This window comes from Papio anubis, chromosome 16, assembly GCF_008728515.1.
Source record: "Papio anubis isolate 15944 chromosome 16, Panubis1.0, whole genome shotgun sequence".
In the NCBI taxonomy this organism is placed as follows: domain Eukaryota; kingdom Metazoa; phylum Chordata; class Mammalia; order Primates; family Cercopithecidae; genus Papio; species Papio anubis.
Window position 1 is genome coordinate 71,742,356 of NC_044991.1, and position 13,555 is coordinate 71,755,910.

Below are 13,555 nucleotides of genomic sequence, written 5' to 3' on the forward strand. Positions count from 1 at the left end.
ATGATCTCTAGAATAAGAATAATGACAGGTATTTAGAACTCCAGCCCTTCTCATTTTGGCTTGGTGGCTGGTGGCCTGTGGCCTTTCATTTGTTTTACAGGAACAGTTTGGCTTTCTGGAAAGGGCTATCATTTAAACGATACACTAAATTCTTTCCCAAAGCTACTTTGGCCTGGCTGGGCGCAGTGGCTCATACCTATAATCCCAGGACTCTGGGAGGCCGAGGCGAGCAGATCACCTGAAACTCTGGGAGGCTGAGGCGGGCGGATCACCTGAGGCGGGGAGTTCCAGACCAGCCTGACCAACATGGAGAAACCCCGTCTCTACTACAAATACAAAAAATAAGCTGGGCGTGGTAGTGCATGCTTGTAATTCCAGCTACTCAGAAGGCTGAGGCAGGAGAATCAATTGAACTCGGGAGGTGCACGTTGTGGTGAGCCAAGTTGGTGCCATTGCACTCCAGCCTGGGCAACAAGAGTGAAACTCCGTCTCAAAAAAAAAAAAAAAAAGTTACTTTAGCCTATACCCAGGAATGAACAGGACAGTTCAGGGGTTAGAAGCAAGACAGGGTCAATTAGGTCTGCTATCTCAGTTATTATTCTTCGCAAAGGCAGTTTCAGGATGACAGGTGCGAGCCATCGCGCCCAGCCCTTGATATTTTGACTGGTCGCAACTCTTTTGCTTTTACAAAAATGAAGTAACGAATATATCCTTTGTGCTCGGGTTTCAGCATTTCTGCAGTTATTCCAAGAAGTGTGATTGCTTGACACAAGGAAAAATAAATTATTCCTCAGATTGAAGTTAAATCTGATGATCTAATTCTCCATCAAAGAAACCAATTTAATCACTCTTGGACACACCACCCCTTCAGACTATAAAAGAGAGGAATCTGCCACCCCTCCCACATGAGTTTTCTTGTCTTCAAATATTCCCAGTCTTGGCAGGGAGTGGTGGCTCACGCCTGTAATCCCAGCATTTTGGGAGGCCCAGGCGGATGGATCAGCTGAGGTCGGAGTTCGAGACCAGACTGGCCAACATGGTGAAACCTTGTCTCTCCTAAAAATACAAAAATTAGCCGGGCGTGGTGGCACCTGCCTGTAATCCCAGCTACTCGGGAGACTGATGCATGAGAATCGCTCGAACCCAGCGGGCAGAGGTTGCAGTGAGCGGAGATTGCGCCACTGCACTCCAGCCTGGGCGACAGAGTGAGATTCTGTCTCGAAACAAAAACAAAAAAACAAAAACCCAGTCTATCAAGCCACCACCTCAGGCTCCGTTTCCTCCTCGCACGGTCCCCATCTGAGGTTACAAAGAGATAAACTGAGGCACAAGCAGTACTCGCGGCCCAAGACCTCCCCCTGGCCTCACTGTCCCCCTTTCCTTCTCTTCCCCGGGCCTACTTCCAACCCGGATCCCTCCTTCGCAGCTCAGCCCTCGACTCCCACCTCGTCCCTCACCTCGTCCCTCCTCTGCCCCCTCCGCGGCTGCGGAAAGGGACGCGAACCGTCCTGGTCCCATCCGAGCCGCCGTAGCGCGAGTGCCGCGGGAGTTCGGCAGCCCGGGTCGCCAAGGCAACGGGCTGCGCTGCGGGTTGCTGGCTGCTGGCGCTAGGCTGCCCCGGGGAGGCGCTGCGGGCCGGCGGCCCAGGCACTGCGAGGCGGCGAGACCGCAGGTGAGCAGGAGCTGGGCGCCCGGTTGCGGCCCCAACGCTCCGGGCCTGGCGTCGACTCGTCGCAGGGGGCGAGGGGCTGAGCCGCCGGGGACCTCGGGGAGGGAGGCTGCGGTCCGATCTTTGTCCCTCAGCCACGCCGGGGACTGAGCCCCCGACGCCCTTTGACCCCGCCCCGCGTTCAGGGAGAGTCCGTTTTCGGCTGTTTATTTTATTTGTAGCCATTGGTAAACCTCATTCGAAAGTTTCTTAAAAAAAAATCCCTTCTTATTTGGGGGCCGGAAAATAACTCGAAACTGTGCAGAAAATGTATTTGTGTGTGCGACTGTTCTGGGGCCAGAGAGGATTGACTTCTTTGTGCGTCAGTTTTATCGTCTGCAAAATGGGAATCATGGTAGCACCTGTCTGATGACGTTATTACAAGGTAAATTTATATTTGAAATTCGTGGAGGTAAGTCCTCAATACTTGGGAGCTTTTATTATTCTACTACAACGAAGACCATCATTGAGCATTTATTGTGAGTCAGGGCCCGGGCTGATAGCCAGGGTAAAAAAGTGAACAAGAGACATCGTGTCCTGAGGGAACTCCACAGTTTTCCGGAGGAGACAGACCCGTAAACAAGAATTCACAGTGATTCCGGTTATGATTTTGGACGTGCAGAGGGACTGAATGCACAGAGAAAACAGTTTAACCTGGATTTCTGGAGGTGAGGTTAGTGTAGATGATCAGGGAGAGATGCCAAAAGAAGGTGACTTCCAAAATGAGACAAGAAGGCTGCCTTTATGTTGACCAGAAGATGAGGCTGGTGGAGTGTACCTTGCTGTAGGTAGAGAAAGCAGTGTGTGCAAAGCCTTGGGGAGAGAGTGCAGACTTCTTGGGAATCTGCAAGGATTTCAGGCTAGCTGGAGAGCAGATTATGAGAGTTGGAGGGGGTCTGGCTAGATGGTGTTTGAGAGACAAGCAGGTGCTCCTCCTGAAGACTCTTCGTAAGTGTAGAGGAGTTTGGGCTTTATCTTGGGGGCAGTGGGAAGCCATCAAAGGGTTTTAAGCCAGAGGTGTGTGTTTTTGATCAGAGGTATGGTTTCAGAAAGATCAGTTTTTTGTGTTTCTCTCTTGGTCTTTTTTTTTTGAGACAGACTCTTGCTCTGTCGCCCAGGCTGTAGTGCAGTGGCGCGATCTCTGCTCACTGCAAGCTCCACCTCCCGTGTTCACGCCATTCTCCTGCCTCAGCCTCCCGAGTAACTGGGACTACAGGCGTCTGCCACCACGCCCAACTCATTTTTTGTATTTTTAGTAGAGACGGGGTTTCACCGTGTTAGGATGGTCTCGATCTCCTGACCTCATGATCCATCCGCCTCAGCCTCCCAAAGTGCTGGGATTACAGGCATGAGCCACTGTGCCTGGCTCTCTCTTGGTCTTATCATTCTTCCCATCTGTTTTTCACTTTGCAGGCATTCATTTGTGGTGATTCATATATATGTGTGTGTGTGACTGTGTGTGCGTGTATGTATTTATTTTTGAGATGAGGTCTCACTGCGTTGCCCATGCTGGTCTCAGATTCCTGGGCTCAAGTGATCCTCCTGTCTCAGCTTCCCACATAGCTGAGACTGCAGGTGCACACCACTGTGCCTGGCTAATTAAAAAAATATTTAATGAGCATCTTCTATGTGCAAGGCACCGTGTAGGTAGTAAGGAAGCAGGTCCCTGCCCTCAAGGAGATCACAGATTGGTGAAGAAAATATGCATCAAACAAGTGATTATAATTGTGAGGAGAATTGTGAAAGGGGGCGCATGTTAAGGTCAATCTAGCGTAGTTTGGAGATTCAGGTAGGGTTTTGATAAAATGTCTAGAGGGTGTAGTCTGAGTTAGCTATCGTGGGGATATTCCAGACATATTCAAAAGTACATTCATGGAGCCAAAAGCAGTCCACTACAACTGGAAGTTAAAGATCAATATTGAAAGAGATCTATCTAGAGAGGTTAAAAAAAAAAAAAAGGCTGAGATTATTCAGGGCTACTGCATTGCATTCTCTTGGAAGAAAGAGTCATGCACTCAGGCTACGCTAAAAGAAATGGCTAGAGAAACAGGAACAGGAGAGAAACCAGCAAAGTATAGTAATGAAGTCCAAAGGAAGAGGTTGGCCTTTGTAGATGTTGCTGAGATGTCTGAGTAATACAAGTTAAAAATTAAAATGTGTCTTTTTGGGTAAATAAATATGGAGGTCAGTTGGGACCTCATTGAGCAGATTTGGTGAAATGGTTGGGGCGGAATCTATAATATCAGCAGCTTTCAAAGGTTCAATATAATATATCAGTGGGATGAGTTAAGAGTGGGATGTGAGAAAGACAAAGTGTAGGCAGCTCAGAGAAGTTTGGCTGCGAAGGGAGGTAGAGAGAAGGCTGGGGAGCGATTGGGGAATAGGTGAAGTTTTTTTGAGCATGAGAGATTAAATGCTGTTGGCAAAGAGCCAGTAGAGAGGGAAAGGGTGAGAAGATACAGGATATGAAGGAGAGAATTGATAGTATAACTTTCCTGAGAAGGTGGGAGTAGCGGAGTTCCACAGTACAGATCCTTCAATAGGAGTCTGATGCCTGTTACTTTTTGGAGACGTGGGAAGCCAGGTTATTCCTGAAAGGAGTGCACCAGTGTGATGCAACAAAAATAAAGGTATAAGTGTGGAAGGCAAGTCACAATTTTCATTATCGGCAGATAGCAGGCATTTATTGAACTAGTATTGTGTTAAGTACTTTTCATGCACTTTTTTTTCTTTCTTTCTTTTTTTTTTGAGACAGGGTATCACTCTGTCACCCATGCTGGAGTGTAGTGGTGCAATCTTGGCTCACTGAAGCCTCTGCCTCCTGTGTTCAAGCGATCCTCCTGCCTCAGCCCCCTAAGTAGCTGGGAATACAGGTGCGAGCCACCACACTCAGCTAATTTTTGTATTTTTAGTAGAGATGGGATTTTGCCATGTTGGCCAGGCTGGTCTCGAACTCCAGACCTCAAGTGATCCACTCGTGTCAGCCTCCCAAGGTGCTAGGATTACAGGCATGAGCCACTGCGCCCGGCTCATGCACTGTTCTTGATGAATAATGTGATGTTTACAACAACCCTGTGAGATAGGCCCTCTAATAATTGCAAGTTTATGGATAAAGAAACTGGGGTAGAATGCTCACTCAGGTTCACACAGTATTTGAATCTAGGTTTACCTGAAGACCCAGAGCTTTTACTCTTAACCACTGCCTGGATGATATAAATCTCTACCTGTGATATGATTGTCTGCTGAAAAAATTCAAAAGAATTAAGCTAAAAATACTTAGATATAATAAGGCTAAGTGAACAGCAGTTATAAGATAGACAAAAAGCAATAGCTTTATGCAACCAAAAATAGAAAAGGTAATTGTAGGAGAACTGACAATAGCAACATGAAAAATAAATACTTAGAAATAAACTTAAAAATACATGTACCTGGCTTAGCCACACAGAGTAGGAGTTGGCTGGGCATGGGGATGGGAGGACAGGATGAGTAAGGTAAAGTAGTTTTCCCATGGGAACATCAGAGTATTGATACTGGAGAAGGGTAGGTTAAAAAAAAGAGGTGTCTGTCATAAGGCATCATAAGATATTGACTTTCATGTTTTTATAAAATTGAAAAATTGGCCCGGCATGGTGGCTCACACCTGTAATCCCAGCACTTTGGGAGGCCAAGGCGGGCGGATCATCTGAGGTGAGGAGTTCGAGACTACCCTGGTCAACAGGGTGAAACCCCATCTCTGCTAAAAATACAAAAATTAACTGGGTGTAGTGATGCACGCCTGTAATCCCAGCTACTTGGGAAACTGAGGCAGGAAACTCCCTTCAACCTGGGAGGCAGAGGTTGCAGTGAACTGAGATTGCACCATTGCACTCCAGGCTGGGTGACAAGAGCAAAACTCCATCTCAAAAAAAAAAACAAAAAAACCAATTAGGTGGGAGCTATATATATTAGAAAGATGTTTACATGATATGGTTAGGTGTAAAAAGCAGATTACAGTACAGTATGTTCCTGTTTTTTTTTAATGTATACATGTTTATAATAAAAATGTCTGGAAATACTAGTTCTTTTTAAAAATGTTAAATCTTTAATTGTGATAAAATTTACCATCTTAACTATTTTTAGGTGTAAAGTTTTGTAGTGTTAAGTGTATTCATGCCGTGCAACCAATCTGCACAACTTTTTCATCTTGCAAAAGTGCAAAAGCCAAACTATACCTTTAAGAGGTTTAGTTCCCCATTTCCCCCTCCCCACCAGCCTTTAGCAGCACCCATTCTATTTTTTTTTTTTTTGAGACGGTGTCTTGCTGTGTCTCCCAGGCTGGAGTGCAGTGGCGTGATCTCGGCTCACTGCAAGCTCCGCCTCCCGGGTTCACGCCTCAGCCTCCCAAGTAGCTGAGACTACAGGCGCCCGCCACCACGCCCGGCTAGTTTTTTGTATTTTTAGTAGAGACGGAGTTTCACCATGTTAGCCAGGATAGTCTCGATCTCCTGACCTCGTGATCCACCCGCGTCGGCCTCCCAAAGTGCTGGGATTACAGGCTTGAGCCACCGCGCCCGGCCTTACAGCACCCATTCTACTTTTGTTTTCTATGTGTTTGGTTACTCTAGATACATTGTGTTAGTGGAATCTTGCATCCTGTCCTCAAGGTTCATCCTTGTTGTGTAGCATGTGTCAGAATTTCATTCTTTTTGTAAGGCTGAATAATATTCCATTGCATGTTTATACCACACTTTGTTTATCTATTCATTGATGGTCACTTTGAGTTGCTTCCATCTTTTGGCTGTTGTGAATAATACTGCAGTGAAACATAAGTGTACTAAAAGGTAAGCTGTTTATGAGATCATGGGGAAACTTTTATTCTGTTCCTCATTGCCTTAATTTTCCTTTCTTATGAGCATGAATTGCCTTCATAATCAGAAAAAAAAAATCAGGAAATATCTTCTTTAGGGGGCTGGGGAAATAAGGGTAAAAAAGGGCAGTGGCAGCAGGAAGGGAAAGGAGAGGGCAGATTTGAGAGACATTTCAGAAGGAGACTCAACAGGACTTGACCACTAAGAGGTAAGGGAGAGAGTAGTGGAAGATGAAGCTTTCCTGGCCTCTGGTGGGAAGGGGCATCAGTCCTGTTGGGGCTTTGACTAGGGGAGGAGGGAGGAAATAAGGCTGGAGAACCACCTGAGCCTTTGTTTAGCAGTTTGGACTTCTTCTAGAAGGTGGGAGAAACCATTGAAAGGAAGTGAAATGACTTGATCTGATTTGCACCTAGAGAGATTACACTGGCTCTTTCCAACCATTCTTTAAGCTGAAGCCAGATAGTGCCAGGTATCCCTTTGTGTTGCCTGTACTTGAACTTCTGTTAATTTCCTTTTATTTGAGATGAACCTTTAGTACTGAAGTACACATATCTATTATTCTAAAAGCACCTGGAATATTTTAAACAATGGTTTTTTTTTTTGTTTTTTTTTTTTTAGAGACAGAGTCTCGCTCTGTTGCGCAGGCTGTAGTGTAATGGCGTGATCTCGGTTCACTGCAACCTCTGCCTCCCATGTTCAAGCAATTCTCCTGCCTCAGCCTCCCGGATAGCTGGGATTACAAGCACCCGCCATTATGCCTGGCTAATTTTTGTATTATTATTATTATTATTTTGAGATGGAGTTTCACTCTTATTGCCCAGGCTGGAGTGCAATGGTGCGATCTCGGCTCACCGCAACCTCCCCGTCCTGGGTTCAAGCCATTCTCCTGCCTCAGCCTCCTGAGTAGCTGGGATTACAGGCATGTGCCACCACGCCCAGCTAATTTTGTATTTTTAGTAGAGACAGGGTTCTCCATGTTGGTCAGGCTGGTCTTGAACTCCCAACCTCAGGTGATCCTCTTGCCTCAGCCTCCCAAAGTGCTGGGATTACAGGTGTGAGCCACCGGTCCCAGCAGTTTTGTATTTATGTAGAGATGGGGTTCCACCATGTTGGCCAGGCTGGTCTTGTCTCCTGACCTCAACTTATCTGCCCGCCTCAGCCTCCCAAAATGCTGGGATTACAGGCATGAGCCACCATGCCCTGCCTGTGTTGAGTTTTATGTCAATAACACAGTCTCCTGTAAATACACTTTTTTTTTTTTTTTTTTTTTTGAGATATAGTCTCACTCTGTCCCTCAGGCTGGAGTGCAGTGGTGCAATTTTGGCTCGCTGCACCCTCCGCCTTTGAGGTTCAAGTGATTCTCCTGCCTCGGCCTCCCGAGTAGCTGGGATTACAGGCACACGCCACCACACCAGCGGTTTTTTTTTTTTTTTTTGCGTTTTTAGTAGAGACGGGGTTTCACCATATTGGCCAGGCTGGTCTCAAACTTCTGAACTCAGATGATCCACCCATCTTGGCCTCCCAAAGTGCTGGGATTATAGGTGTGAGCCACTGCACCCAGCCATCCTGTAAATATACTTTTTAACTTTAGTAGGAGAAATATGAATAATTGAGAAAATAAGAAACAAAAATAATTCAAGGTAGAGCACGTCACAATTCTGTTAAAAGTTTAAAACTTAAAATTTTTTACATTTTATTGAAAATTCTGACAGCCTGCTTTTGAGAGAAAAAGACAATATAATGTACACAGTGTCATATTAAGGAACTCTTTTTTTTTTTTTTTTTTTTTTGAGACGGAGTCTCGCTCTGTCACCCAGGCTGGAGTGCAGTGGCCGGATCTCAGCTCACTGCAAGCTCCGCCTCCCGGGTTTACGCCATTCTCCTGCCTCAGCCTCCCGAGTAGCTGGGACTACAGGCGCCCGCCACCTCGCCCGGCTAAGTTTTTGTATTTTTAGTAGAGACGGGGTTTCACTGTGTTAGCCAGGATGGTCTCGATCTCCTGACCTCGTGATCCGCCCGTCTCGGCCTCCCAAAGTGCTGGGATTACAGGCTTGAGCCACCGCGCCCGGCCAAGGAACTCTTACAAAATGAAAATTTGTAGGGTCCAGATGGATTCAGCCCATCACTTAGCTCCACTCCCACAAACCTGTAGTCTCTCTCTACTTCCAGAGCATTACAGACAGAGGGAGCTAACTGTTGTGCTAACATTTGTAAATAGCTCTGCAGTTTAGAAGAGCTGGATTTCCAAAAGATGCAAATCCATGATCTCATTTTAGTCCTCCCAACAATTCTGTGGGGTAGGGATCATCATTCTCATTTTCAAATGAGAAAATTGAAGATCAGAGGATGTGACAGATCCCTCTCAGATACTATATCTAATAAGTCCTGGAGTTTGAATCCAGGTTTTATTTTCTTCTTATATTTTAGCCTTTTATTATGGAAAATTTTAAACATACAAAAGTAGAAAAGATAATAAAAGACACCTAATATACTCAGCTTTAACAGTTACCAACATATGGTCACTTTTATTTCATCTATATTGCCCACTTCCACCCTGCCTTAAATTATCATAAAGCAAATCCTAGGTGTCATATTTCATCCATGAATACTGTACTTCAATACACACATCTAAGAGAAAAGGATTTTTTCCTCCTCCTTTCCCCCTTGTAGTCACAATATCATTATTACACCTAAGGAAACAAGCAGTAGTCATTCCTAAGTATTACATAATATCCATTTGGTATTCAGTTTCCTCAACAATTTTATAAATGGCTTTCTAAAAAAATGTTTTTTTCAAGATGTAGTCTCGCCATGTTGCCCATGCTGTACTTGAACGCCTAGGTTCAAGGGATCCTCCTACCTTAGCTTCATCAGTACCTGGAAATACAGACGTACGTCAGTGTACCCAGTTTTGTTTTTTTTTTTTTTTTTTTTTTTAACACGGAGCCTCACTCTTTCACTCAGACTGGAGTGCAGCGGCGTGATCTCTACTCACTGCAACCTCTGCCTCCTGGGTTCAAGCACTTATCCTGCTTCGCCTCCTGAGTAGCTGGGATTACAGGCATGTACCACCATACCCTGCTAATTTTTGTATCTTAAGTAGAGATGGGGTTTCACCATGTTGGCCAGGCAGATCTCGAACTCCTGACCTCAGGTGATCTGCCCGCCCGCCTCAGCCTCCCAAAGTGTTGAGATTGCAGGCATGAGCCATCATGCCCAGCCTGCCCAACTTTCATAAATGTCTTTTTTTTTCTTTTTTTTTTTTTTTGAGACGGAGTCTTGCTCTGTCGCCGGGCTGGAGTGCAGTGGCGCGATCTCGGCTCACTGCAATCTCCACCTCCTGGGTTCACACCATTCACCTGCCTTAGCCTCCTGAGTAGCTGGGACTACAGGCACCCGCCACCACGCCCAGCTAATTTTTTGTATTTTTAGTAGAGATGGGGTTTCACTGTGTTAGCCGGGATGGTCTCGATCTCCTGACCTCATGATCCATCTGCCTTGGCCTCCCAAAGTGCTGGGATTACAGGCATGAGCCATCATGCCCGGCCCATAAATGTCTTTTTACAGTTGGTCTGTGTTCACTGGGATCCAAACAAGGTGCCCATATTAGACCTGATTGATCATCTCTTAAATCAAGCTTGTCCAGTCTGCAGCCTGTGGGCCACATGTGGCCCAGGACAGCTTTGAATGAGGCCCAACACAAATTTGTTTTTTTTTTTTTTTTGAGACGGAGTCTGGCTCTGTCGCCCAGGCTGGAGTACAGTGGCCGGATCTCAGCTCACTGCAAGCTCTGCCTCCCGGGTTCACGCCATTCTCCGGCCTCAGCCTCCCGAGTAGCTGGGACTACAGGCGCCCACCACCTCGCCCGGCTAGTTTTTTGCATTTTTTAGTAGAGACGGGGTTTCACCATGTTAGCCAGGATGGTCTCGATCTCCTGACCTCGTGATGCACCCGTCTCGGCCTCCCAAAGTGCTGGGATTACAGGCTTGAGCCACTGCGCCCGGCCCCCCAACACAAATTTGTAAACTTTCTTAAAACATTATGAGATTTTTGTGTGTGTGTGATTTTTTTTCTTCTTCCAGTGTGGCCCAGGAAAGCCAAAAGAATGGATACCCTTGTTTAAAATCTTATTACTCTGTAGCAATTTCTCCTCTTCTTTTTTTTTTTTCCCTTTGCCATTTATTTGTTTTAAAAAGTCGTATCATTTGCCCTATGCAACTTCTCATATTCTGCATTTGGCTGATTGCATCTATTTATTTATTTATTTTTCTTAGATGGAGTCTTATTCTGTTGCCCAGACTGCTGGAATGCAGTGGTGCAATCTTGGCTCACTGCAACGTCTACCTCCAGGGTTAAAGCAATTCTCCTCCCTCAGCCTCCTGAGTCGCTGGGACTACAGGCGCATGCCACCACGCCCAGCTAATTTTTGTATTTTTAGTAGAGGTGAGGTTTCACCATGTTGGCCAGGCTGGTCTTGAACTCCTGATCTCCAGTGATCCACCTGCCTTGGCCTCCTAAAGTGTTGAGATTACAGGCGTGAGCCACTGTGCCTGGTCAGCATCCATTTAATATGTTTATTCCTTTTATGGTTTTTTTGTCCCTTGTACCCTATAGGTGATGCTCTGCACATCCTATTGTATCATGTCAGGAGGCAGTAAGGTCTAATTAGCTCTCTTTGCATGATATTAAGATTGATCATTGGGTTCAGATGTTGATAGTATGATCAATCTATTATAAGTCTCCCATCAGTCTTTCACAGAATGGCTTAGCAACTACTAATGATCATTGTCTAGATCCGTTATTTTATTATATTGGGGTTACAAAATGAATTCACATTTTCTGATGCCAAGTCACACGCTCTGTTTAATCCCACTATCTCCCAATTAAAGGAAGCCTTTACACACTGTCATCTATGCTCCACTCTGGTAGGTGGAAAAAAAATTCCTCATTTAATAGCCCAACTTAATGTAGTAATAAAAAAGAGCCAGAATCTATATGCTCTGTCCAACACTAACTGCTCCCAACATTGCTTTCCTGGGTTGGCCTTATATATTTGCAAAACCACACAGTGGAAGGGCTGCCTGTATTAGTGTTTTTCAAACTGCTATTCCTCAACCTACATTGTAGCCTGCTAATGTAGCTTGAGGAATATTTGGGGTAAAGGTTCCAGCATTTTTTTTTTTTTTTTAAACGGAGTCTCGCTTTGTCACCCAGGCTGGAGTGCAGTGGTACGATCTTGGCTCACTGCATCCTCTGCCTCCCGGGTTCAAACGATTCTCCTGCCTTAGCCTCCCGAATAGCTGGGACTACAGGCACACACCACCACACTCAGCTAAGTTTTGTATTTTTAGTAGAGATGGGGTTTCACCATGTTGGCCAGGCTGGTTTCGCATTCCTGACCTCAAGTGATCCTCCCACCTCAGCTTCCCAAAGTGCTGGGATTACAGGTGTGAGCCACTGTGCCCGGCCTAGCATTTTTTTAAATGGAAAAATAGAAAAAAATCATAGTTCATCTCAGATACATCATATAGAGTAAGAATAAGTTTTGTAAAACTTCTGTTTCAGCTCCATTTATGTATCTCTGAGTCATGATGTAAAATATATGGTGTCCTGGTCAAGTAATATAATTTTTCCAGTATTTACTTATTATTTATTTATTTATTTATTTGAGATGGAGCTTCACTCTTGTTGCCCAGGCTGAAGTGCATTGGCGTGATCTTGGCTTACTGCAGCCTCTGCCTCCCAGGTTCAAGCGATTCTCCTGCCTCAGCCTTCTGAGTAGCTGGAATTACATACCCCACCACACCCGGCTAATTTTTGTATTTTTTTAGTAGAGACGGGGTTTCACCATGTTGACCGGGCTGGTCTCAAGCTCCTGACCCCAGATGATCCACCCGCCTTGGCCTCCCAAAGTGCTGGGATTACAAGTGTGAGACACTGTGCCCTGCCCAGTTTTTCCAGTATTTAAGCAACCACCCTATGCTATAACAAGTTTCTCGGTCAAGGATTCATTTATGTTCAAGCATGCTAGTTATAAAATAATACAGTATATTGATCCATTTATAAAATTATACAATATATTGATTCATTTTAGAACTTCCTTTAAAGGCTTTCTTGGGTGACTACCAATTAACCAAAATTAATTACATTATCCCAGTGACCAAATTAATACCCTGGTAGTCAAATTGAACTGGGTACATGAGTTATGTGAAAAACCTTCCAGGGATTTTCACATGTACTGATGTTTTTGTTTTGTTTTTTTGTTTTTGTTTTTGTTTGAGACGGAGTCTTGCTCTGTTGCCCAGGCTGGAGTGCAGTGGCATGATGTCAGCTCACTGCAACCTCCACCTCCTGGGTTCAAAGATTCTCCTGCCTCAGCCTCCTGAGTAGCTGGGATTACAGGTGCCCACTACCATACCCAGCTAATTTTTTTTTGTATTTTTAGTAGAGACTGGATTTCACCATGTTGGCCAGGCTGGTCTTGAACTCCTGACCTCAGGTGATCCATCTGCCTCGGCCTCCTCAAGTACTGGGATTACAGGCATGAGCCACTGTGCCTGGCAGTACTGATGTTTTTGATTCTCTGGTTATACTGAGGTAGAGTAACTGATCTAACCAGCACTGGAACCGTTAAAGGAATGTAGGGCCTCATCAGTATTAGTTGGTTGGAGAGGGGAAGGAAGTTAGGACTGGGCAGGAATGAGTGGGTGGAGAAACTGACTCAGCCCTTTGGTTAGCTTCTAGGCATGGGAATTCAGTGGAGGGAGCCAGACCTCCTATGCATATGATGATAGCAAGAGTAGCCCTAATTTTGTTCCTCCCTTTTCTAATCAGGATGGGCTTAGGACATGAGCAATGGGATATTTAGTGACATCAGCAATGAAGGACTAGGAAATACAGACGTTGATTTATTTTTTAAGTGATTCTTCATGGGCTGTGTGCTTTTAAGACTAGACTGTGGGTTTTGTTTTGTTTTGTTTTGTTTTTGAGACTGGGTCTC

At 45.2% G+C, this 13,555-nt stretch overlaps 1 protein-coding gene across 14 annotated transcripts in view; it reads left to right on the forward strand.

Annotated features, from left to right (window-relative positions):
* Window positions 1-1,474: 1,474 nt before the first annotated feature.
* The window catches only part of PKIG (cAMP-dependent protein kinase inhibitor gamma), an 89,071-nt gene continuing 76,990 nt past the window's right edge, over window positions 1,475-13,555 (forward strand). For 4 of the 14 annotated variants that reach the window (XR_004179081.1, XR_004179084.1, XR_004179083.1 and 1 more), the window contains exon 1: window positions 1,758-2,093. The gene's annotated coding sequence lies outside the window, so the exon portion shown is untranslated. Of the gene's footprint in view, window positions 1,673-1,757; window positions 2,094-2,354; window positions 2,377-13,555 lie in introns of those variants that run through there. The other 10 variants (XM_021921022.2, XM_017944785.3, XM_017944787.3 and 7 more) reach the window with 9 other exon arrangements.